Raw genomic sequence first — 24,574 nt, 5'->3', positions numbered from 1 at the left:
GCACTGGATCTGGAAATAGGAAGAGCAAAGTTCCAATTTGTTCTCTGATGCTCTTATCTACGTGATCCTGAGAAAAGCCCTGTACCTCTGAACCCCTGTTTCCTCACCTGGAAATGGGATTAATACAATCTGTTGCACCTATCACACAGGGCCATCTATCTGTTGTGAAGCCCCAATGACAAACTTTAACACAATACATGAATCCTAGTTTTTATCTATTTTGGTTCAGTTATTATTATTAATTACATTTTTATTATTATTAGTTATTACTAGTTATAACTATTTAGTTATTGCTGTTGTCACTGGTATTATTTATGTTGCTTTTGTATTTGTTTTAGAGCTGTAAGGAGCCTCAGTGGCCATTTGATCCAATCTCCTTATTTTATAGATGGGGAAACTGAGACTTGTGGAGTTTAAGTGATTTGCCCAGGTGGATTACACCGTTCATAAGTATAGTTGACTGAATTTAAAAATAGGTCCTTGAACTCCAGAGCTGGCTCTCTCTTCATTGTGCTATATTGGGTTAGGTTCAGACAAAATTTTCTATTTTATTTTAGGTTTAGTATGGTGTCTATTATCTGAGGACCATTCAGGAGTCTAGAATTGGGGTCCAGATTTTTCTTCTCTCATATCCTTCCATGTCATAATGTTTCACACTGTTTTGGAAGCTTCTCAAGCAGAACCAGCATCAGGATCTTTTTTCTTTTTCCTTAGAAAAAAGAATATTCTTTCCAATTTTGATTATTTTGCAGACTTGAGTCCAAAAGCACCCTCTGCGTATTGGGTTTTAATAATATAGTCAATCTTTCCATTTCTTACCATTACTGCTTTTAGACCTGCCCTCCCCCAACTTTTCCATCTATATTTGTTGACATTTCAAGGCTCCAAGCTCTCTACTCAGTTTCCTAAGGAGACCCCTCTAATTGAATGTCCCGCTGTCAGCTCCAAATGCTTAGGGCTATCTTTTCTGCCCAGCTCAGATATTTGGGGGCTGTTCGTCCTTTAATTAAAGGGAGCTGCCAGCACTACGGATTCTGGTCACTGTTGGATTAACTTTCAAATATTAAAGTGTGTGTGTGTGTGTGTGTGTGTGTGTGTGTGTGTGTGTGTGTGTGTGTGAATGTGGTCGCATAACGCAAGTTCTTTCAGACGCACAAATTCTAGAGAGCTGCACAGCAGCAAAGTTCCCCCATCTTCCAACCCTGACTCAACTGGTTCAGGCAAGTTGTTCCGCTTAGGTTTTTACCAAGTCACTTGTAAAGGATCTGAAAATGGGAGAGAGGGAGAAGGGAAGGGAAGAAAGAGGAAGATGAAAAGGGACAGAGAAAAAAGAAAAAGCAAAAGGAAGAATGAGGAAGCAGTATCGAAGAGAAGAGGATTTTTTTGTTTCAAAGTCTATTTAAGCTTTTGGCTAGAACTTAGGAGTTGCATTTTCTGTCTTTGGCCAGTAAGGGTCACTTTTCCTTGATAATTTTTCATTTTTGCATTTCTATGGTCATCCCTGAAAGGATCCAGCTACTGGTGGTTACCACACCACCCCTCTCCTCCTCTCCCCTCCCTTCCCCTCCCCTCTCCTCTCCTTCCCTCTCCTCTTCTTCTCTCTCCTCTCCCCTCTCCCCTCCTCTCCTCTCCCCTCCCTTCCCCTCCCCTCCCTTCTCCTCTCCTTCCCTCTCCTCTCCTTCTCTCTCCTCTCCCCTCTCCCCTCCCCTCCTCTCTCCCCTTCCTTCTCCCCTCCCCTCTCCCCTTCCCTCCCCTCTCCTCTCTTTCTTTCTCCTCTCCTCCCCTCTCCTCTCCCTTCTGCCCTCCCCTCTCCTCTCCCCTCTCCCCTCCCCTCCTCTCTCTCTCTTCTCTCCAACAAAGATAAGAGTGGGAAGAGAGGAAGGAGTTGGCTTTATTTTCTCTCTCTCAGGATTACTACTCAGCTCCAAAAGTGCCAACTCTTCTTCCACGGGAAGAGTAGTCAAGGGAGTAACTTGGAAATTTCACTTTCCCAGTCAGTGCTGTGAATGGGAAGCCTCATTAGCACTGGCTTCCCACTAGGCAAGTGAGGAAACAAGGGGCGAGATCTAGAACTACTCACTTCAGGGGAAACATGGAGATGGCAGGGAGATGCTTGTGTGTTAATACTCTTGAGAAATTCTGTGCCTTCTACTGGGGTGGAATGGTTATTCGTTCATTTATTAAACACATTTATTAAACACCTACTATGCTCCCTGTACTGTGTTTGATGCTAAAGATACAAAGATGAAAAATAAAACAATTCATTTCCTTAAAGGGGTTATAGTTTAGTAGAGAAAACAATAATAATAATATTAAGAATAAATGCCATCTATTTATACAGTGCTTTAAGGTTTTGCACTATTAGTTTCTGCTGGAGAAAGTAAAATACAGAAGCAGCTTTGATGCTGACATACATACGTAATACATACCTAAATACATATGTGCGTAGGCATATTATAGTAAAGGCAGGAATATGGACCAGAAGGATTGAGAACAGTGACCTCTATCCATCACTTCACTTTTGCTCTGGCTCAGATTCATTTGCATATGCTCCCCATAGATCCACATAGATACTGTGGGGTTTCTTTAGAGGACATTTCTCTGGAGTGAGTTGTAGGAATACAGAATCTGTGGGAGGGGTTCAAAGGGAATTTTAAGGAATTTTAAGAGTCAGACAGTTGTCCTGGATAATGAACTTTAATTTAGCACCAAAGTCTGGGAGTTAAAAGGAAACAAAATAAAACTTAATCCTTAGCCTGGGGACAGTGTTTCTGATTCTTGTTTATTGACCCCTTACCTGGATAAAATAGCTCACTGGTTTTAGCTGTAGACCTGTTAGACTCCCCTTAGCAATGAGTTTTCTAGTTATTGCACCTTAATAAATGGGAAATAAGATGGCCAGCAGGTGGCACTAAAGAGATAAAGTAAAAAAAAAAAAACAAAACCAAACCAAAAACCAAAAGCTATTGACAGGTCAATCTGACCAGTGGAGTAAAGACTCACTAGAGCAGGTGCATTCAGGGGAAAGCAATGACAAAACATTTAGAAGCGGTCAGGAAAGAGCAACACAATGAAATGGAGGATATCAGAAACATAAGAGATGTGAGTTTTTTCTTCAACCCATTTTTCTATCAGATATCCCGTGGTATACTAGGTACATATGTAAAGGATGCCAAACTTAGTCACATATATTAGTCTAAATCCTCCTCCCGGGCTGGAGAGCTTTCTATTAAGGAGGCTAGATCTGTAGTGCCTTCCATGTAGTTCCTTCCATATAGTTCCTTCTCCCCCATCTTGGAACCAAAAGCTAAGACCTTAGAAGGCAGAATAAGTGGGATAGGGATGGGAAAGGGTCACGGACCTTCTGTAACAATCGCAAAACCAAGACAAGGAGGAACATGTTAGGAAACTATAAAGACTAACATCCTATTTCTTCATCTGGTCACTCGAAAGATTAGGAAGGAATCCATTGATTGGTTCTGCTGGCTAGTTCAGTCAACTCAAACAGGGATTTATCATTTAAGTCATCATTACCAGTTTGATCTCTTCTCTGCCAAGAAGTAGAGGAGAAGGTTTTATTTGATTGACAGCATGAAAAGGGAGAAAATTGAAATTGGGAGTAGAGTGACAGTGGATTTTTGAAACAATTATGTCTTTCCTTGAGGGATTAAAGGTGAACATGAAAGATAAGGTCTTATCAATTTAGAATCTATTTTTTTTTTTTTACAATTGATTTGAAATTCCAGTACCAATGCCCCACATTCCCAAGGTTTGTGGAAACCAAAGAGGTTAGCCTGTTTCTGTCTTTTCCAATCAAAGCGATGGAGAGGAAAAAGATGAATATGAACAAGTAAGAGAAATATGGAAAGGAGTTTATGAAGTCAAGCAGAGCAAACAGTTATCAAGCAATAAGAATTCACAAAGGGCCTACTATGTGCTAGGTACTGAGATACAAATATAAAGAATAAAAAAGAATCCTTCCTCCCAGCAAGTTTACATTCTAATGGAGAGACAAGGGTACACATATTATATACAGCCGAAATATAAAATGAATAAATTAAAATAGATATATGGTAATTAGAGAGGAAAGGCATTAGAGTTGGAGAAGGGCATTAGGAATTGCTCCAACAAGAGAACAATATAAACATTGACCACACTAATGAAATAAATGAAAAAAACACCTGAATTCAGATTAATTGTAGTGAATAATCTCATTTTCAAAGAAAAATGGTCCTGTTCTCAGAAGAGAGGTGGGAGACTATGGGTGAAGACTGTGACATACTCTGCCAAACATGGTTGCTTTGCTAGTCAATTTTGTTTAACTGCTTTTCTCTGTTAAGAAAAAAAAAAGATGGGGTCAATGGTGGTGGTGGTGTTGGTAGTGTGTGTTTGTGTGTGTAATGTTAATGAGATTTATTTTAATGAAAGATCTTCCCCCACCCATTAGGCCTCACCTAGAGCCCATTAAGGGAAGCTTGATTAGGGGAGGCTTGTTTTGTAGGAAAGCCCACACCTTTTGTTAATTAATGAGGCACTGGGTCAGGAGAGTCGTGTCCTCCAGCTCTTAAAACTGTATATCTACTCTGAGGTGAGGTTTTGCTTTAGGGGCTTAGAAGAAGTTTCATGTACCAGATGAGACTCCAGGCAGCCCTTCTCCCCTCTCCCTTGCTTTGAAAATCCAGATGTTGGTGCTTCTTTCTGATAAAACTATGTATATATGTAATGGTCAGACGGCTGGATCTGTCTGTTGATCTGTGATGTATGTATTGCTTACGGTCAGACAGAAGCCCTGTCTGTTGGTCTTTATTTCTCTGCTTGTATTTTCTCTCTTGGTAAATGTAATTAAAGTAGATTGTTGACCCCTCAGAATCTGCTTTCCTGAGAAAAACAAACCTAGAATCTGCACTAGCAAGGCCATTCTGTTTATGCTGGGGTGTTTGCTGCTGTGGTGTGTGTGTGTGTGTGTATGTGTGTGTGTGTGTGTGTGTGTGTGTGTGTGTGTGTGTGTGTGTGTGTGTGATGTGATGCAGAAAATCCCAACAATTAACCCAAAAGCAATAAGAGAGAGAGAGAGTGGGATAAAGAGAGAGGGAACAGAGACAGCAAGAAAGACAGAAAGGGAAGGAGGGAAGATAGGGGGAGAAAAAGAAAGACAGAGGCAGAGACTGATAGACAAGCAATGGGAGTTTGGAGTCCTTTACTCACTGAACAATTTACTTTTTCCTCTTTGGGTCTCTCAGTTTCCCCATCTGTAAAATAAAGGAGTTAGCTTATTCACAGGTTCTTAACCATTTTTTTGGCATTTTGGTAAAATCTATGGACTCTTTCAGAAAAAAAATAGAACAAAATACATATGATTATGAAAATTTATATTTTATAAAATGTTATTTTAAAAAAGTTCACAGATCCCAGGTTAAGAATCCCTGGACTAGATGAATTCCATAATAATAGTGATAATAATAAAACTACTATTAACATAAAACCTTAAAGTTTGCAAAGCATTTCATAAGCATTACCTCATTTGAACCTTAACCCTGTGAGGTCAATCCTTTTCTTTTTTAAATCGGACCTGTAATATCATGTGTATTGTGAATTCCTGGAGAGGAATTTTACATGTTTTGTAACTTAAAAGTTTTAGAAAGTGCCTGTGACTTGTTCAGGGTCACATAACTAGCATGTATTGGGGGCAAGATTTGAACCAGTGGAGTCTCTTGACACACCATACTACCTAGGCAGGTGGTTCCTACAGGTATAATTATTCCCATTTTGCAGATGGGGAAACCAAGGCTGAGAAAAGGTAGGTGACATAACTAAGAAGTTATCAGAGGTTTGATTCAAACTCAGGTCTTGGAATTCAGGTCAGATGCTCCTCCACTATCCTTGACTATGTTAGGAGCTCTTTCACTTAATGTACAATAGAACAGAAAACAGAATTGGTGAAAAAAGGCAAAGTGACAGGAAACTTAAAGCATGGATTTAACAAGAGTTTTCTGTGGAACAATGACTGAGAAATACCCTATTACTTATGGATGGATGGCTACAGATGGAAGACAGTTCCTTCCCATGTTACCGTGTAATTTCCATATATAGGTCTATATTATTGTGCATGCATGAGAGGATGTGGACAGGTTTCTCACTGATTTGCCTCCATAACCAGATAACTACTCCAGCACAAAAACACAATGGATGTTTAATTATCATGCTGGAGCAAAAAGCTGCCTCTGCTGATGGTCTTGGGGAAGGTTTCTAGAGCTCTTTCCCCTTAAAGTCTTTAGTAATGTGATAGATGCTGAGATGTAATTAAAACAACTCCCATTTATGTGATACCTTAAGGTTTGCCAAACACCTTTTATTTTTGCTATGATTCTGTGAAGCAAAGCGTAAGGTATTTTTTGCTCATGTTTTATAGATGAGGAAATTGAGGTTTCTAAATTAGGTGACTTGCTTGGAATCACTGAGCTAGTCATAAGAGTATCTGACATTTGCGAAAGGTATTAGGCATGGCACTTTGCTTATGTGATTTCATTGGGTGCTACCTTCATTTCTGAGTGCTCTAGGTAGTCCACAAATACTATACATCACAGAGAAGTTAATTATTCTAGGATTTATGTAATCCAGGGAATTTTAACCTGGAATCATTGAAGCCACAAGTATGAACCAAAAGGAAATCCTGGAGCCTCTGCTTCCCCAATGGAGATCATGGCATTCTGGGGAAAGAGCTGGTGTACTCAGAAGCTCTAGAATTACAGACCTGGAGGTGAAACAGTCATATGAACCAAGCCCCTTCTGCTAGATTGGGCAGGTAGGTGGCCCAGTGGATACAGAATTGGACCTTGAGTCAGAAAGACCTGAGTTCAAATTTGGCCTCAGGCATTTACCAATGGTGTGACCCTGAGCAAGTCCCTTCACTTCTGTTTGCTTCAGTTTCCCCAACAGTAAAATAATAGCACTTACTTTGCAGGGTTGTAGTGAGCATCTTATGAGATAATATTTGTTAAGTGCTAAGCATAGTTCCTGACACATGGCAGGTGTTATATAAATATTCCCCTTGGTCTTCCTCTTGAATTGATGGAAGGAATCCCCTTGTTGGAACCACATACCGGTGAAATCACCACGCAAATGAAATCATCTGGCCAGTCCCTACCACTGTGATGCATGAAACAGTTTGTCAGGGTGAGTGAGGTCCTAAGGCTTTCAGCTGGAAGTCTGTGCCCATGAGGTTTTTAGTCAGGTGTCCATTGTTGGAGCTCATGAACTTGGACAGGAAAAAATAATTCATATTAATGATGACTAAATTTTGGATTTCTTTGCAGTGTTATGTATTTTAATTTGTGCTTTTAGAAACATGATTCTGAGAAGGGCTACATGTTCTTCAGATTGACACAGGGGTCCAGAACACAAAAAAGATCAAGATCGCCTGCTAGGGTATCTTAGCAAAATCAATGAGAAACAGCATACTCTGGGGTATTCCCTGGTTCTGGCTTCCAAGGAATTGGTTTTTCATCTTTTTTCTACTATTTACTATCTTTGTGACTCTGGGCAAGCCCCTTAACTTTATGGAAGGGCTCAGTCTCCTCATCTGTCAAGTGAGGAAGGTTGAGATAGATTTAACTTGAAGGTCTTTTCCAGAGACTCCCCTCCCCCCAAGATCCTACCACCCTTTGTTCAAGGTGTAGAGACAAATGCAAGGTGTAGACAAGGCAGAAATGTTCCTGAAGTTATGTGTAAGTTGAAACCATACACAAGAAATGGGATCATTTTAAATACCGCAGGGCAGGGCAAAATTGAAGGGATCCCCCCCAACCAAATCCTTTTGTAAAACGAGATTCTTCTGTGAATAATCACCTCTTAATTTACCTGTTTGGTCAGTCTGGATTATCATTTATTAGAGGGTTTCTTAAGGTGGGAAAATCTGCATGTAGAAAGGAATTAGTGTGGTGGCCTCTTATTGTTTTCCAACACAGTGTTAAGAGAATTGCAGACATGAAATGGTTGTAGTTGCCAATGACCTTAATTACCATTTTAGTTAGGAGAGACAGGAAAATTGTTGAGGATTGCTGCATCTCAGCCCTTCATAAAAATAATAATTTGTAGATGTGGGGCTTTATGGTTAGAAAACCCTTTACATACATTATTTCACAACCTCATCGTAAAGTAAGTGTTGCAACTATTATCACCTCCTTTTGAGAGATGGGAAAACTGAGTATCACAGAAAATAAGAGACTTGCTCCAGGGTCACATGGATCATGGACATAGATCTGGAAAGGACCCCAGATGAGTAGCCTCATTTTACAGGAAGCTAAGGCCCAGGGAATTTAAACAGATTTCCCATGACCACATAGGTAAGACATGGTAGACATAGGATTTGAACTCCAGTCCTCTGACACTAGGGGGGGCAGTTAGGAGGCATAATGAATGATCCTAGAATCAGGAAGATTCATCTTCCAGAGTTCAACTCTAGCCTCAGACTTACTAAGTGTGTGACCCTGGGCAAGTCACTTATTTGCCTCAGTTTCCTCATCTGCAAAATGATCTAGAGAAGGAAATGCAAATCACTCCTGTATCCTTGCCATGAACACCCCAAACGGAGTCATGAAGAATCAGATACAACTGAAACAAATCAACAACCTCTGATACAAATGCTTTTCTTCAACATATTTCTACTTTTCATGTAAAAATTTGTAGTCTTCTATGCCTATAAGAAAGCATACCATAGCACTGTCCTAGGACGTCCTCCTTTTCTCGTTAAACGGATATGGAGTGTTTATTTTATTTTTTTAGGGAAAAACAACTTCTATGACTTTCTAGAAAGATCTTTCTTATGAAAATTCTTTTTTTTTTTCTTTAAGGCTTCTCATTTTTAGGATTTCCTAAAGAGTTAGTAGGAATGAGATTTATTTTAAAAAGCTACTCATGGGCCCTTAAAAGTTATGTACCCTTCCAAGAAAATGATCTGTAGTGTAGAGAAAGAACTCCCTCTAGTGTAGACCTCAAGAAGAACACGATGTAAAGGAGTTTGAACTTTAATATTTAGTAAGCATCCACATGTCCTGTCCTCATAATATTCCTGAAGATTTATACTGTGGTCTCTCTCTTGATTAGGACTCCAATTTATTTAATACTTTTTTGAAGCTTCTTGTGACTTATTCTGTTACTTTTCTGAGGCACTATTGAGATTTCAAAGTAGAGTATATCTCTCTGACTTACTTTGAAATCTATTAAAGACAAGCTAAATTCTTGAGTCAGCTCAACGTGACTCTTCCTGGGTGTTATTTTTTATAGTTATGGCTATAAATTGAACATTATAGTTAGTAGAATGTGGAGTAGAGTCTTGAAATTAAATAACCTCCATTAAGATTATAAACTGAAATGACCAGTGCTCTGAGTCATTATGGAGTTTTGGGGGTATTGATGGGCTGCGGCGATTGGGAAGGCAGAGCCGTGTGGTGCTGTTAGGGAAATGGCAGGATTGCAGAATAGCTGGCGACAGTCAATGTAATTGTAATCATCTGGCTAACTTAAAATCCAACAACCATTCCTGAATTAATTCATTCAGCAAATACACCCTTTTTAAAGGTTTTACTCTGGGGAATTGGGAGATACAAAAATGAAATCACAGTTCATGGGTCAGACTTAGAGCTAGAACTAACCCTAGTGGTTGCCTAGTCCTACCACACTTTGCAGATAAGGAGCTTCAGATAATTGCCTAAAAGGGGAAATACAAGGACACAAATAGCTGTTATACAATGTAGAACAGGATGAGTGCTTTAAGAGAGGTACAAATGGGAATTATGAAGTCAAAGAAGTTATATCCATTTGGAGTTGGGAATTAGGAATGGTCTCATAGAAGAAATAATTTATAATTTTTAAATCCAAATCTTAACTAGGTCATGAAGTTAGGTAGACAATAGGCAAAAGATGGGGAGAGGAGAACTGGGCATTCCAGATGTAAGCTAACAATGTGGACAGATGCCCCAAAGTTGCAGGCACAGGTTATATTTGACTGAATAATGAATAGTTCACTTTGAGTGGAATGGAGGGATGTGGACAGAGACAGTGAAAACGGTTAACATCTATGTAGTATTGTTATTAGCTAACATTTATATAGCAGTTACTATGTGCCAGGCACTGTGCTAAAGGCTTTACAAATATTATACCATCACATGAGCATCACAGCAGCCCTGGGAAGTAGGGGCAGATTTTACAGATTTTCCTCATTTTACAGATGAGGAGGCTGAGGCAAACAGAGGTTAAGTAGCTTACCCAAGGTCACATAGCTAGTAAACGTCTGAGGCCAGATTTGAACTCAGACCTGTCTGACTAGTCCTGGCCGGCTGGCCCATCCACTGTACCACCTGGGTGCCCCATAACTCCAAGGTGTTGCAGAAGCATGAAAGCTTAAAGCTGCACTAAGACTTTTGGAACAGCCTGTATTATGTAATTGATCTTTACAATAACTGCATGAGACAGGTGTTGTTATTATCTTCACTTTACGGTTGAGGGAACTGGGGCACAAAGAAATGAAGTGACTTGTCAGGGGCCATGAAGTTACCAAGGTAGGATTTGAACTCAGGTCTTCTCTCCTGTATGCCACAAGCTAGAAAGGTGAGTAGGGGGAAGGGATGCAAATGTGGGTTTGGACCAGGTTGCTATGCTAAGGGTCTTGGGTTTTATTTAGTAAGTAATGGAGAGCTGTTGATTGTTTTTGAGGAAGGAAGTGACATGATTTGATCTATTCATTAGGAAAATTAATCTGGCAGATGTGAGGACAGATTGGAGGTGGGAGGGCTGATCTTGTATTCACTGTGCTCCTTCCTTGAACACCCACTCGGTGTAAAATGTAATAAATCTTGAGGAGGAAGGCTCACACACATGCACACACACACGGGCGCACACACACCCTCTGTTTTTGCGTGTCTCTTAAGAAATGTGACTTTTTAAAGTGCTGTGTTATTGACATTCTCATCTATAAAGAATCCCTTGCTTTATTCTCATCTCTTGTTATAAAGGCCTCCAGGCTTCACTAACAGATGTTATGTTAGTATCAATGTGGCATATTCAACATTTGAAGGTCTTATAGTTTGGTGAAGGCAGAAGCAGTCTGATGTTCATTCCAGCCCTTTAGCCTATGCCGCTTTTCACTTTTCTCACCAGCAGAAACCACATGGGAAAGTGGATCAAATCTTACAACCATGTCCTAAAACAGAGTAATAAGTCTCATTCTTACAGACATGCTGTACAAATGTTCGGAGGCTACCTTCCCTTGCCTTGTTTCCCCAGATCACTATTGACATAAACTTTTCCTTTTAGGGAGCACAGCAAATGTCAGACCTTCCCAGAAACCACCAAATCAAAATTTCAGTGGGCTAGAAGGGACCTTAAGAAGATTTATTTTACCCCCTGCCTTAAACTATTCCAGACACATGAGGATTTAAGAACTCTAGCCAGAGAAAACTTCACCACCTGTTGTTGTCCGACCTGCTTAGCTCAGTGGGTTACAGAAATGTGCTAATGAGACCAGGGGAGTGGATTTGATCCCTCTGAGGTCCAGTCAGCATCATACTGGGGAAAAAAATCTGGCCTGCAGTTCCAGACTGCTTTCTTAATTCTAGGCAACCACCTTACAAATGACATCGGTTCCAAACTGAAGTGGGGTGTTTGTGGCTGAATAAACCCATCCTAGTTTTTTTTCTGGTCATGTCTCACTCTTTGTGACCCCATTTGGGGTTTTCTTGGCAAAGATAATGCACTAATTTGCCATTGCTGTCTCCAGTTAATTTTACAGATGAGGAAACTGAGGCAAACAGGGTTAAGCACCTTGCCTAGGGTCACACAGTTAGTAAGTATCTGAGGCCAGATTGAACTTGGGAAGATAAGTTTTCCTGACTTCTGGCCCAACATGCTACCCACTCTAGCACCTAGCTACCCCTTCATAATAGCCCAACTTTGTTGTTCTGCTTATGGTGCTGGTTAATGTATCCATCTTTGCAAGTCTGAATGATATGATTGAGAGTTGGAAGGACCTAGACCCTATCTTACCCAAACCTTCTGTTTTACATATAAGTTAATTGAAACCCAGAGAGATGGAATGCCTTGTCCCAATAGTCAGATAGTTCATAAGTAATAAGCTGGGATTTGAACCCAGGACCTTTGACTCTTCTTCCTGAGTTCAAATCTGGCCTCAGATGGTTACTAGTTGTGTGACCCTGGGCAAGTCACTTAACCATATTTGTCTCAGTTTCCTCATCTATAAAATGAGTTGGAGAAGGAAATGGCAAACTACTCCAGTGTCTTTGCCAAGAAAACCCCAAATGGGGACAAGAAGAGTTGAACATGACTGAAATGAATCAATAGCATGTCTTCTTTTAATATGCCGTTGAAGTATTTGGAAGGCTTTCCTTTGTGCAGTATTTAAAAGTAACTTAACTTCTTCTTGTTGGAATTTAAATAACTCCGCTAAGACTATGTTTCCTTGTTCTATGTTCCGTACTTGTTTGGGAGTAAATCTGTTTTAGGGCGTGGGGAAGTTGTTGCTGTTGGTAATTCTGGGTCACACATGTGTCATGTCACCATATGTCATATGGGCAGTTTCCTAGCCCTGGGGTACGTCTTGAGGTTCTAGGGCTTTGTCTCATCTCATCTTTTATCCATAGTGAGAATCAGCTACTATGGACTGGATCTGTGATGTTCCCATTAATAATGGGAATCTGAGATGAGGAAACTTCCTTTACCAAAGCAGGTTGGCCCCATCACTTCCACTTAAGTCTTAGACAATTAACCAGACCATTGAGAGGCTAAGTGACTTGCTCGGGGTCACATAATCAATATGTCGAACCCACATTTTCTTGACTTTGAGGTTGATGCTCTGTAATATTAATGGGAGTTGAAGGCCCATTTATGGGCCTCACAGTGGAGTCTATTAAGGGAAGCTTGCTCAGGGGAGGTTTGCTTGTTTGAAGGCTTTCACACCCTTTGGTAAATAGGCACTGAAGCATGCCTTCCGGCTCTCTATATTCTGAGGTTAGCATTTTGCTTTGGAGCTCACTCGTTGGAAGAAGGTTCATGGGATGTGACCAGATGAGACTCTCAGCTTTGAAAACTCAGATGTTGGGGCTTCTCTCTCTAGTAACTATGTATGTTTGTAATGGTCAGACAGTTGTCTGTCTGTTGATCTGTGATGTATGGATGGCTTATGGCCAGACAGAAGCCCTGTCTGTTGGTCTTTATGCTATTTTCTCTGTTCGTGATTCCTGTTTGTATTTTCTCTGAAGTTCAGGGTGCTGACTTTTCCTCTGAACTAGTGAATTTAATTGAAGAAGATTGTTGACCCCTTAAAAGTTGCTTTCCTTGTAGAAAAACAGATCCAAGAACTTGTGCTAGCAGGTCATCCTGGGTATTCTAGGGTGCTTGTTGCTATACACTCTACTTATCATATTTAAACTACTGCCTTGAATAGGCCAGTCACTTGAAATCTACTTTCTTATTTTTTTTATCATTGGCTAATAAGGTAAAATTGAGTTACCCCATGCTTAAAGATATTAAAATAGTCATAAAAACATGTGAAGGTTTTTTTTTTGCATTACTGAAGTGATAAAGGAAAGTTTAGATTCAGCTTGATCTTGATCCTGAGTTATCAGTGATTATTCATTCATTCAATCAATATTTAATTATTCATTCATCAGTTCAACAAACACCTGCCATATGCAGGACACTGTGTAGAATGATGGAGAAAGTAAAAGCAAAATTGAGCCCCTGTCTTCTGGGAGCATGTAATTTAGAGGGGGAGATAAGGCAGCAAATGGACAACTACAGATTAAAATGTGGCAACTCACTGTGTGATGTAAAGTAAAAGAAAAGATCTTTTAAAAGTTGAGCTTTCAGCGTTAAAATAAAGGACACTTTTCTTCCTGATCCGTGAGCTATAGGGTTGCTAGTTTCTATTCTCTTTCACGGTGAAGGACTGAAAGGATGCCACACTCCTTGGTTTGGGATTTTCAGTGGCTGCCTTCTCCTTCCCCACGAAGATGTGTCTAGCTCAAGTTCAGGAGTGAGAAGTTTGAAGGAGAAAGTGATGAGTCTTATCAGCTTTTGTAGCAGTATGTTACAGGTCTAGATGTAGCTGCCCTGCTGGCCACAGGACTCTCTTTTTACCTGGCTCCTTCCAAAGGAGGAAAAAGGGGTAGTAGCAGTGGTAGCAAGAATGAGTAACAACAAGAATAATTGTGATGATGATGATAATAAAAATATTACTCAATATTTATATAATACAGTTTGTGAAGTGCTACACATATATTATCTTAGCTGATCCTCAAAGCTACACTGTGTCTGTTATCATCCCCATTTTACAGATTAAGAAACTGAGTCTGAGAGAAGTTAAATAACTAACCCAAGATCAGCTAGTAAGTGGCCAAGGCAAGTTTTGAACTCAGGTCTTTCTGACTCCAAGATCAGTTTTTATTTACTCCTATACTCATGGAGATTCTCTCTGGGATCTTTAGAGAGGGGAATAGACAAAGATACCATGATGGAACCTTCCAGCACTGTGGTACAAGTCAGTCACCATATTTTTAGCAAGGATATGAAGTTATAAACACATATATGGAATTTCCAAATATTTAAAACAGAACCCTCACATTTCTCATTTTGACATGAATGAATCTAGTACTAATTTGGCCAGGGAACCATGCCCATAGGCTCTTCTGAGCAACTGCAATTCATCAAACATACCTCTAAAGTTCCTTAAAAGGAAACAAAAGTATCCTTGAGACTCCATTGGTCTAGACTCAAGTTGGAACCCTTCACATGACTTCCCAATTGCCTGAGGAATAAAAATCAGGGAAACAAGTAGTCAATGTTGCTAAGGCTTAATGGCAATCCACGGTCATATAAGTCAACACACAATTCTAACTAGGCATATCATGGAGAATTGAGGGTGGGGGCATGGGAGCTTCATGCTACTGAACCAATGCCCTATCTTTGCTGAGTATCCTTTACACAGTATTTTTGATGTAAGGGATATAATCAGAGGAACTCTGCTTCTCCCCCATCCCCCCCACCCCACCTTTTCTGACCAGTTGTAGTGCATTCTGTTTAACTTTGTCAGGAGCTGGATCTTTTCTGATTACATGTTTGCCTGGCCTTTTCGGGTGGGCCATGTAGGCTGACTTGGTGCTGAAAGATTTGGACTTTGGGATAATGCAACAATCTTTTGGCCCCCATGACAAGAGCCTAGGGAAGGGGACCTGCAACAGAGAACTAATCATAGAGCCAGGAAGGTCAGCCCACTCTAGACATTAAAAGAAGTGATTCCAACAGCTGACATACTCTTCTTCTCTCCAGAACCTATGGCATATAACTCTTTCTCTGTATGGGATTTTCCCATGAGGGGTTAGGGAGGAACATCTTCTATCATTCTTTTATTTTATGGTGACTTTGAACTTTTGAGCTTGAACTTAGTCCTTAAATCTGGCTGACAAGGAGAAATAGACTTTTGTGGTATGGGTACTTTGGGAGCTCCTGGGTCCTTTGAAACTGGCTGCAATATCTTAAAAGATTCATCATTTTATCTGTGTGGATATTTCCTTTACAAATGCATATCATGTTTCTTACAGAGGTTATATGTTACAATGGGTAGAGTCTGGAAGATCTGAGTTTGAACCGATTCTCAGTCATTATGAGCTGGGTAACCCTAGGAAATCCTTTAATCTCTGAACCTTTGTAAATGAAGGATTTGAACTTGAATACCCACAAGATCCCTTCTAGCTCTAAATCTATTGATACTAAGATCCCAATGTGCCATTATAGGAGATATCATGACACCTTACAGTTAAAACATGACCAACTTTTTGGTGATGAGCCTCTTTGAATTTCCTTAGTTTGGTTTTGGGACCATCAGAAAGAGTTCTGTTTGGTACTTGATCAAACTTGATCAAATCTATGAAAGCTTGATCTTTCCAAGTATGATTTTTAAGAACCTAATGTCATTTCCATACCAAAAGGAAGTTGCTGCAAAGGATGCTTTTTAAAGTTTCATTCTTTGGACAAACATTTTTATGATCCTGTAGACAGTGTCCTTAGCATGCTCTGGCTAGTGAAAGGGCAGCTCTTCTCATAGAAGTCCATCAAGAAATCATCATCATACTTTCTTTTCTGATCATCTGTCATATTATCAATATAACTTTCATAGGCCAAAATATGCAAAGTCTACATTCTACATGAAGAAACAAGCTTTTTTATGTTTGCCCTCTCCTCTTTTGAAATGCAAATCAATTTTTTATGTCTGTCAAATACCAGAACACATTCCAATGATTAACGGCCCTGCTTTAATGTGATGAAAGAAATTAATTTTAGATGTGTTTGGGGTTTAGAAGTAATTTGTGCAAAAATAAGATCCTGCTGTGATTCAACTATTGCCTACCAATTTGAAATATGCTGTCCTGGGAAATGTGTTATTGGCACATTTATCATAGATCACAGCTCATTATTTAAAAGGCTGACAAGTGTCTTGTTGCACATTTATTAGGGAACAGAGCCTTAATCATGTCTGTGGTTTTAAGAGTTCCTGTCCTGTTAGATTTGTGACTTTTTATACATAGGAATTTTAAGAGGGAAAAATCTCCTGGACCAGTCCCTGAAAGGATGATAACTTTATGGAGATTTTAAAAAGAGTTATAAGTCCGTACCATCATAAAAACAAGACAGGCCTTATTTTATTTTTATATTCTGATGAGCAAACTCAACATTTTCACAGATTCAGTTCCATTCACCCCCTCAGAACATTATCCCAAGCTTGAAAAACTTTCTGCTTTCTAGAAATCAAACTTACCTGTCTCTGGGGATTTCTTCATGGACCAAAGAAGCAAAGGAAAGGATGTGAAGAAACAAAACGAAGGGTATGCAGCATTTTCAAGAGCACTGGTTCAAGAATTTCACAGTTCTGATAACTTTCCTATTCTGATGAACTCTGTTGCTTTCAATGAGAGCTCTGGCAAATTTATGAATAAAATTGAGAAAGGTGGCGATTGACCACAACTGGCATCCACAAGGTGGCCTCAGAAGTGAATTTGGACAAAGAGAAGCTAGAAAAAGACTTCAGTCTCCAAGAATATGGCCTTATCTGGTTCAGGAGGAATGAAGATTCCAGTTTAGACAGGCAGTAACATGATTTGGTGGTCTAGATAGTATTCACTGGGGGCTTGAGAGGGTGGAAAGGGATGGGACAGGAAAGGGAAAGGTTGGTCAAAGTCAGGAAAAGAAGTCACAGTGTGTGAAGATACTTCTAGGGGATATACTTGAGAGAATGCTTCTTTGGAAGGGAATCAGGGACCAAAAAACCCAAACCCTTGATAAATATGAAAGTCTTGGAGAATTATAGTACTTGTAGCTTAATTGTTGACATGGATCATGCCACTCACTCCAGAAGAAGACTACATATTATCTACCAATAGTTAGAGCTGAATACAATCTGCTGGAAGGAGAATTGGTGTGGTCACAAACCTACTTAGGATATGTTAATTCTATACCTGTAACTCCTTTCCTTCCTAGGTATGGTATTGATTTATCATAAAATTATCTTTGCAATGGGAAGTTACTGTTGAATGAGAATCTCATCAATTCCCTTTTTCGCATATTTCCTAACGTCCCCCACATTCCTAACTCATTTGATTAAAAGATTAGGGCACTAGACCAACCTTTATTAGAGTCAGAGCCATAGCTAGAGTATCTTGGTATTTTTCCCAGGCTGCTGAAATTAGGGGATACTGATGGAAATTGTACTTCAGAAGGAAGGAACAACTGGACTTAGCACCTGTTGAGCAAAGAATAGTTAAAATAGAAGCCTATCACATGATAGGCTTTCTTTCCCTGTTGTACCAAGTGTGAGTTTCTTCCTAGCCTGGCCCTGCCTTATTTCTTTCCCTCTTGTCGCTAACAGTGGCCCAAAGGGGGTTCGGGGGTCAAAAGTTCATTTGTGGGCACCTTTTATGATGCTTGACCTCAATGTTGGGGTTGCAAACTACAACTCTGACTAGACTAGAGCTCCGACTAGTCTACGTGCCTTCCCTGAACTTGGTTCTTAGGTTCACAAGAATAAGCCTTCCACCCCTCCCAAGTTCACTATAGCAAATGGTACCTTAAGTCAAGACAACCCAGGGTAAGGGCCTACTAATATCCTTCTCTAACCTGCTATTATTAGGATAAGGAACTTGGTTTACAAAGATAAGGAGAAGCTATTAGGATATAAGGTGTCTAATCACAAGTTCAAACCTCTGTCCATAGCTGGACAAGAAAAGAAGGACATATAGTGGCCATCAATTCACCCTTGATAGAACTCACAAAGTACAGTGGTAGAAGGCAATGAGTGGAGTATTCCTTGAGACTTATTCAGAAGTATATGGACTAACACAAAACAAGTAAGTGAAGCGAAGAGAGACCTTTGTAGACCTGATTTGGCTTCCTCATCCCTTCTTCCAAGTTCCACAGTGAGATAAGATCACTATTCCCTCTGCTGGGAAGGGAAAAGAGGAGAATGACCATGAGGATGAAGATGCTACTAGGGGGAGCAAGATCCATGTAGAAGGTGACAGAATTGTAAGGACATAAAGAGATAGAGTCATAAAATATTTGAAGGAGGGAAAGATGCCAAAGACATGGGGCAGTGGAAACAACTAACCTTGGATCTTATCAATAGCAAAAACAAAAAATAAAAAAACACCTCCCCTCCCCAAATGACAAAGCCACAAAGAGAATAGGGAGAGTTCTGGGAGAACTGGGACAGTTGACAGGAAATTGATTTTCTTAAGTATCACATTTTTAGCAAAGGCTGAACGTGGTGACGAATTGCCTATCTTATTGATAACTTACTCCTCCAGAACTATTATGAGCATTGCAATATTTCTTGTCCTTCCACATGACACATCTCATTTTTGTACTCCTTTCATTAAAAAAAAAAGAAAGAAAAACAAAACAAAACTTATTAGCTGTGTGACCCTAAGCAAATTATTCAACTTTTTTTTTCAGCCTCAGTTTCCTCATCTTTTAAATGAAGGCAATAATAGCACCTAGGTCACAGAATTCTTGTGAGAATCCATTAAGGAAATATATGTAAAGTGCTTTGAGAACCTTAAGGTGACATATGTAGATCAGCTTTTGGGGAGGAGTGAGACTTTTTCTTCTCAATACCATTGTGAGTTTAAACTTTCATTGTCTACACACACATACGCACATACACAGAATACATACATACATACATATATATATATATATGTATACATATATACTCAGGAATAGGGTAGAGATAGGAGGAGATCTATTAAGTCAGGAATTTGTGTGGGATTATTCACTCATTATTTTAATATTAGTCTCAATTACAATGAAGTATTTTATGACTTCAGTGTTTTTGCTTGTGTTTTGTTAGAATGGGTAAAAGAAATATTAGATTTGATTGACTTGAGAAGTTCCCATTTTTTAATTAGGTGGGAAAAAATGACCCCAGTGAGATAAATTTTGAACCTAAATGTTGTTACCATTTGGACTTTAATCTGTATGAATCCAGAGATTTTGTGTGTGTGTGTGTGTATGTGTGTGTGTGTGGGGGGGGTGGTGGTGGTGGTGGTGGTGTGTGTGTGTGGTGGTGTGGTTGTGCACACATGCATGTTGTATGTGTGACATTTGTGTTGCTTATCTGTGGATCTCTATGGATATGTAAAGTTGCTCCAGGCTGAGTATTCCTCTGTCCATTATGCCAGTGCTGGACATGCAAAAAGAGAGCATAAAAACAGTGAAACATTTAATAGAGACCGAAATAAAAATGAATAACAAGGAAACTACCATATGTGTCCTGGAGATATTACCAACTCTTTCCTTTTCTTCCAGAATATTTGGGAAACAATCTCTTCCAAAACTCATGCCTCACTGTGTCTGCGGGCATTTGGGGGATCATTGAATAAACCTTGTTGTCATGGCTTAGAAGCTTCTCCCGCTGATATCTTCCAAACCTTCTTTTACTCCATGTTCCTGTATAGCTTTCAGCTTGCCTGTTCTGTGGCAATACTTGATTTGGTAATCATTTTCATATTGTCCTGGCTCATTTCCCTCTCCGTTTGGTCTCTAAAGCTTTTAGCACAGTGCCTATCATGTAGCAGTCACTTAATAAATGTGTTTTCCCTTCTCTTTCCTGGCCTTCTCCACCCAGAAGTGGCTATTATCTTCCTTTTCTTCTATTTTTGTCTTAATGACACAACCATCTTGTGCTCAGGCACATAGTCTAGTGGGAATTAAAGTCCTAAGAACTTCAATTTTTCCTGTGTTTAAGACCCAGAACCTCATGGAAGATACTGGTCTTCTTCCTATCAGTTATGCCTTCCTTTGTTTCACTTTCCCCTCAGTCCTGTACACTCTTGCATCTGTGCTCTCATCAATAGGGGGTACTCCCTCCAGAGGCATGGACTTTAATCCATCTACACTTTCTCCTCCTGGGAAATTCTCCTTCAAGATCTCCTACAATTTCTCTTTCAGGGGCAGGTTCATTGAAAATTCTTGGGGCCTTCCTTTAGATCCCTTGATATTGCATGGCTACCAGTGAAGTGCCCAATCTATTTAAAGGTTACCTTTCATTCTTGTAAAATGAACAGTTCACCTTTTTTCCTCACTGAACATCTTTCTGATCATACCCTTTAAGTCACATGCATTTTTTTCTAGTTCTATGCTGTAGCCTTCCCACTCTTACCAAGTATCTCTCCATTGTTCTTAGGTGACCCACAATTTAATTCTTTGGAGATTGTGGAATTCCTTCATTCATACCCTTTTAGCATCACTGTGAGAATATTGGCATTAAGAAGATGGACTTTTGCTTCAGGGACTAGACTGGGGTGATGAAAAGCATTGTGCAATTTCCCTACATGCCATATAACCTACTCTACTATTCAATTCTGGACTCAGTCTATTATACATCTGTAAAATTTGGCTAAGATATCTATATATATCTCTATACACACATATGCATATATATGCACACATATAATGTATGTATATGTGTGTCTATCTATCTATCTATCATCTTTTAGACTAGCTCTATAGATTGTCTATATAACTAAAGACCTTTTTCTGGATAGTCTGCATTCTTCATGCATGTGATTTTTCCAGTGTAAATGTTAGAGTGAGTTCTTTTGAGCAGTTATAGATTTTATTTGAGAGGTTCTATAAAGTTTTGCCACTTAATATAATCACCATGTCATCCACAATAAGGAACCTCTGGAAGACGACACCCTAAACAGAATCTCTTCCATTTGAACTCTTGCATGGGATGTCCTCCATGACTGTGGGAAATGCCTTTGGTATGCATCAATTTCATGGTTTTGTGCCTTGCTTGGTAGTAAAAATCAGAAGCCCATCATATAAAGTTATCTCCTGTTATTTCTTTTCTTTTCCTTGGAGGCAATTGTGTGGCTGTGGTCATGGTTTGTCCTTTGTTCTCGAGGAGTACCATGACATCAGGAAGATGATGCCATGACTTGCAATGGAACTGTATTTAAGTGAGGGAGGGCTGTGCAAAGTCACCAGCCTCACTTTCACCTCCAGAGTCATGTAGGTAGCAGCCAAATAAAGATCAGGAGGACTGGAGATGACCCGGGATGCAAAGGAAGAACTTGGCCTTTAGTTCTCACTTTGAATGAGGCAACACCCATTCATTGATTAGGCCTGTTTGAGAAGTAGCTTAAGGGATGGCCCCTTAAACTTAAAAAGAAAAAATTAAACCAGGAGGTTTGACCAGGGTTGCTGGTCAAAAAAGAAACGATTACTTTTTACATTCACTCTGAGCCATTAGGGCCTAAAATCGAGGGTTAAATTATTTGCCTAGGATCTGGCCTCTGAGGCTAGATTTGAATTCAGGGTCTCTTGACTCCAGGCATGGTGTTCTATCCATTGCCCTACCTACCTGCTGCCTAACTCATGTTATTTCACAGAACAGTATATGATTTTAACATACACATATGAGACAACCTTGTTGGAGGAAAATCTTTAAGGCACCATTTTATTCAGTCCAATCAAATGTCTTTTGCTAGTCATCATATGAGTGTATCATAATCTTGCATTCTCTGTACCTTTTAGTCAAGTGGTGATTTTAAAGATATGGCCTCATTTGTGAAAGCTTCTCTTCTCATGCTTTAGTCAAAGTTACCTTTTGACATACATGTTGATTATTCCCATAAGGCTTTTGATGATATCAGTAAGTAGGCAATAGTTATTCATATTTTCTTGATTGTTTTTCCAATTGTAATAACATTTGTGATTTCCCTTTTTTAATGTGAAAAATGAAATTCTCTCAATAAGAGAAACAAATTTATTTTTTATTTGTTAATTTGTGTGTGTGTATGTGTGTGTGTGTGTGTGTGTGTGTGTGTGTGTGTGTGTGTGTGTGTGTGTGTGTAGTTAGGGAGGTCAACAAAAAAAACAACAGCTAGATAGTCTTTTGTCTTCTAAAGACAAAGCTGGCTCCAATAAACCTTTATTGTCTATCTCACCTTGCTCTCTTTTTTCTACAGAACCTTTCATTCCAGGCTTTTAGTTACTTGCTCAGACCAAAGAGCTTAACCTTTCAAAGCGTATTTATGTTGATCCCTTCTTTCCCAAGTTGTGGGTTAGCTTCCTATTCAGTGTAAAACACATTTTCCAAAAGGAATCTAATAGTCATCTTGAGTTTTCTACTATTTATTTCTGCTCACATTTTAAAGATGAGATTACACATTAAATCAGATAAATCAACAGGTCAATTTATTTCATAGTGTCTGGATCTGTGCAATCACAGTTGAGGGAAAAAACATATTTTCATCTTTTGTTCTCTTGGCATAACGGAGCTCAGAAGTGCCAATCTGTGTCCCTTTTAAAGTCTGCTTTAGGGGTAAGGGGATTAGAAGTGAGTGTCATTAATGAACACCTGCAAAATGAATAGCCTTGCTAAAAGAGTAGATTTGCTGTGTCAGAATGAATCTCCAAAACAGCAGACACGTACAGAAGACATTTAGACCCTGTAGGGGTAATCCTTTAAACACACACACACGCGCACACACACACACACACACACACACACACACACACACACACACACACACACACACACAAGCAATACCTCTGAATGAAAACAAGAGGGACCTAGACTGTCAGTAGAACATAGATGTCCTCTCCTGTGGGCATATCTGTATATCTATATCTTGTTTTTAATTTAAAAAATAGTCACTGTGTAAAAAATCCAATAAATGGGAAGCATACCTGTTGGAGGAATGGATTTTGGTGGAGCCTGCCCCCAGATTTTCTCTCCTTTGTGCAGGGGATTAGACTTTTAACCTGTTTCTACTCTCCCTTCTTTGCATCCCTTAGCTAATCATTGTTCTGATTCCTCAGGAAATGAGAAACTTTTGAGTGAGGATGTAATGACCACATTTACTAAAGGAAAAGTAATAGAATTTTTGCTGACTGATTTTTTTTATCACCATTAATGCTTCCTTATGATGGTAATGAAAACCTTGAAACAGTCACCTGATGAAATGTTTTATGGTGAAGAAGGAACCAGTTTTTTTTTTCTTCTTTTTTTTTTTAATAGAAGCAGCATTTCTGGCCTGATGAGGGTTTTAGTGGCTTGGCAGAAGCAACCAAGGTGGTAAAAGAATCAATGAATGAAACACAAATCCTGAAGCCTGAGCTTTTGAGGGATTTTTAAAGGCCATATCTTCTTATGATTAACTCTCATTTACCCAGAAACAAATAGTACCATCTCTGTCTCAGCAGAGCTGCTAAGACTATCGATCATCTTTAGTACTACTGCTAATAATAAGAAAGCCATTTTCAAGATCTTCCATTTTAATTAGACATTGGGTAGTGATCACAATAGCTTTTCCCATTCTTTCTCCAAGAGCTGATATATTGTAGCCTTTGTGGAAGTGGAAAGGTGATATTAGAGAGTTTGATTAAAAATCGTGGATCACTCCGTCTTAAGCAGAAGACATGTACATTATTTATTAGAGATGGGAGAAATCCTACTTTTTTTTTGAATAGTTAACCTGCCTGTAAATAGCAGATGACTGTATCTATTGAGTTTAAAAAAGAGAGACATTTCCATTATGAACTTGTTGATTTGAGACAGCATCATGGTGTAACAGAATGAATTGAATGCTAACTTGGTGTTCACAGGATCATAGACTCAGTATTAAAAATGACTTCAAAGTTTGTCTAGTCCAGTCTCCCCATTGATGTCATCATCTACTGAAACTCATATAGAATTTTAGAGATTGTAGTTCCCAAAAACAGCATGACTTTATCCTTAGTCACACCCAAGGTAACACCTCTTCAATTCAACAAACATTTCTTTAACTCTTTTTATGTGTAGTCAATCATTTAACAGGCATCTACTATGGGTTAGCCTCTGGGGACATAAAGATAAAAAAAAAATGACATAGTTCTTGTTCCTAAGGAGCTCATATTCTGTTGGGGGGACAACATAGACAAAATAAATAGGCTGTAGTTAAATACCTAAGAGTTAAGAAGAGAAAGAACTAGCAATTGGGGGATTAGGACTGCTTTA

This window comes from Notamacropus eugenii, chromosome 6, assembly GCF_028372415.1.
Source record: "Notamacropus eugenii isolate mMacEug1 chromosome 6, mMacEug1.pri_v2, whole genome shotgun sequence".
Classification (NCBI taxonomy): Eukaryota; Metazoa; Chordata; class Mammalia; order Diprotodontia; family Macropodidae; genus Notamacropus; species Notamacropus eugenii.
Note: the sequence above shows the minus strand (reverse complement) of the source record.